At 36.7% G+C, this 2,617-nt stretch overlaps 1 pseudogene; it reads right to left on the reverse strand.

The window, feature by feature from the left end:
- Nucleotides 1-60: 60 nt before the first annotated feature.
- The window catches only part of LOC132185438 (lupeol synthase-like), a 3,368-nt pseudogene continuing 811 nt past the window's right edge, over nucleotides 61-2,617 (reverse strand).

A 2,617-nucleotide genomic window follows, 5' to 3' on the forward strand; every position in this document is an offset into this window, starting at 1 on the left:
GATATTAAAGCAAATGTTCTGAGTTTCGAACATTGTCTCCAAATTTAATATAGAACTAAATTACCATGATCCATCTGGTTCTTGGACGTCTTCAATGTATTGAATTCCCCTGGAAATGCTACTGTCTATCTCTGTCCTCCGGTGCTTGGGATAGAGCTTCCTAAAGAGTACCAGAGATTGAACTGCAGCTGAAGTGCACTCTACGTACCTATAAGATGCATGACATAACCTTGTTGTTAGGAAGCAAATATGAGCAAAACCTTTGTATATATACGTTGTTGTGTTGAAGATTTCTTACTCTCTCTCAATAAGGGTATCTTCAAAGAACTCTGTGGGGTTGAACTTCTGAGAAATTAGAATCAAAAAATTATGTTAACTAGTGCAGGGTATATAAAAGAAGAAGATTTTTAATTGTCAAGCATTGAGAAGTTACCTCCAACGAAGCATATGCCCTTTGAGTCTCCCATGCTGGGAAGCCACCATTATTACTCTGTAGTGGCAATTAAAAGAATTTCAATTATTCATGTGAAGCATTTGGGAAAGCTTAATCATAATGAAGTTTCAGAAGTGAAACCAAACAACATTTGTGATGCTTGTAGAGAAAGAATGGCATTCACAGCATCATAAAACCGCTCTGTCTCCATTTTCTCCCCAACAAGGTTCGGAGACATTTGTGAGTACAAGATTGCAACCTGCAAAAGAGAAGGTTTTGCCAAATGTCAGATTCTGCTTTGAAACAAATTTTTGGTAAATTATTTTGATAGAGTTGAGGGATTACCTTTAGCCTTTCAGCAGTGCAGTCAGAGACTTGCCAGCCATGGTCCTGCATAGAAAATGTCCATGCTCCTTTGCTTATGTGGCGATACATAGCTTTGAAGTCCCCAGAAGGGTTTTCTAGAACCTAGAAAATAACATGATTATGTTAAAGCAGTATCTTTGGAAAAACAATGTAAGGAGCATATCATATAGTTCTGACCTGTGAAGCCTTTATAAATTCATGTGCTTTATGAAGGGTTGGCCAATACTCTTCGTTTAGATTACAAGAGAGAATTGCTTGAATAGCAAAACCGGCATCCCACATCTGACACCCGAAACTCTGCATCAGATGAACCAAGCATCAGCTATTACTACATTCATTAATGTTTTTCTCTGCTTCTTCTCTCTTCTCTCTTTGATTTGATATTTTCTATCATATATATAGAACCTGAATTTTTAAACCATCTTCAGCAACCCAATAGTTGTCTGGAATCCTGCCTAGATGAAGCTTGTGCGCCTCCCCATTTGGATCTTCAGCCCAACAGGCAATCAAGCATAATACCTGCAATAAAAATAACCTTAACAATATCAAATACTTTGATATTATATATATATATATACATATTGATTGTATATGCAACACTTGCACACTGGTTATTGACCTTCTCAACGCTTCCAATGCAAATGTATCTGCTGTTCTCATCCTCATAATGTACATGACCAATTGCAACTTTGAGTGCCTTCTCTCTCATCATTGAAAGTGGCCAATAGCTCAGGATAGGCTCGACTACATGGTGAAGAAATCCCCATAGCATATCTTGTATGAGGGGATGCGGATAGTAGAGATCCTCCTAAATTAGCAACATGGGTGAGTTTTATGTATGCACAAATTTCTACAGGAATCTTCATACTTTGTGCAGAGGCTTCTGATAAAAAAGAAATGCATAAGGATTAAGATTCAACTAACCTTGGCAATTGTATTCCGGGCTTTATTCCAATTAATTTGATGGTAAGGCTCATTATATAACTCTTGTCTTAGTGATTGAATCAATCTAGTGATTGGACCAACAAACCTCTTCCCATATAAATAAGACATTGGCATGTAAACCAAGCGACAATAGCATAACATTTTGCCTGCATTTCATGTAATGAACACCTTCAGTATCAGATACATACGCCAAGGCTAACTCTTTGATACACAATCCTTTAGTAGTAGTAGTAGTAGTAGTAGTAGTAGTAGTAGTATATATATATCTTATTATGTGCTTTTCAACAAAAAGATGTACGTGAGTGGATTGCAGCCAGGCCACTCATACACTCCCAATACCTTCACATGAGATGAGACATTTGAGTTTTCACTCGATAGATAAAACAATAAGATTCCTGCACCTAACTACTTTCCCCATGATGGAATAGCCATTAAACCACCATGGTCAAGGATCCATCTCCGGCCTCTAGCCATAGCCCCATCTTCACCATCTTCAGGTCCCTCTCCAAGTATTCTCAAGGCAATGTAGCTTAAAGCTGACCCAAACATCATTGTGTTGTGGCCCTCTATATGTAAGCCCCAACCTCCACCTTCGTTCTACAAACAAATACACAAGTTTAAAAATTAGTCAACTTTTTAGTTTTCTAGCTAGGACTTTAAAGGCACAAACTTATGTTCAAAAAAAAAAGAATAAAACCTGATGATTATACATGTATCAAATAATTTCTTTCTGGTATGCTGGTAAAAAAATAGCATTGAGACCTCAAATGATGTATAATGTCATTACCTGCATATCATAATAATATGAAATTAAGTTAGATTTAAGAAACAAGAATAAAGATGCATATATATTTGTATATAGAATGGTCAAAA

Source organism: Corylus avellana, chromosome ca6, assembly GCF_901000735.1.
Source record: "Corylus avellana chromosome ca6, CavTom2PMs-1.0".
In the NCBI taxonomy this organism is placed as follows: Eukaryota; Viridiplantae; Streptophyta; class Magnoliopsida; order Fagales; family Betulaceae; genus Corylus; species Corylus avellana.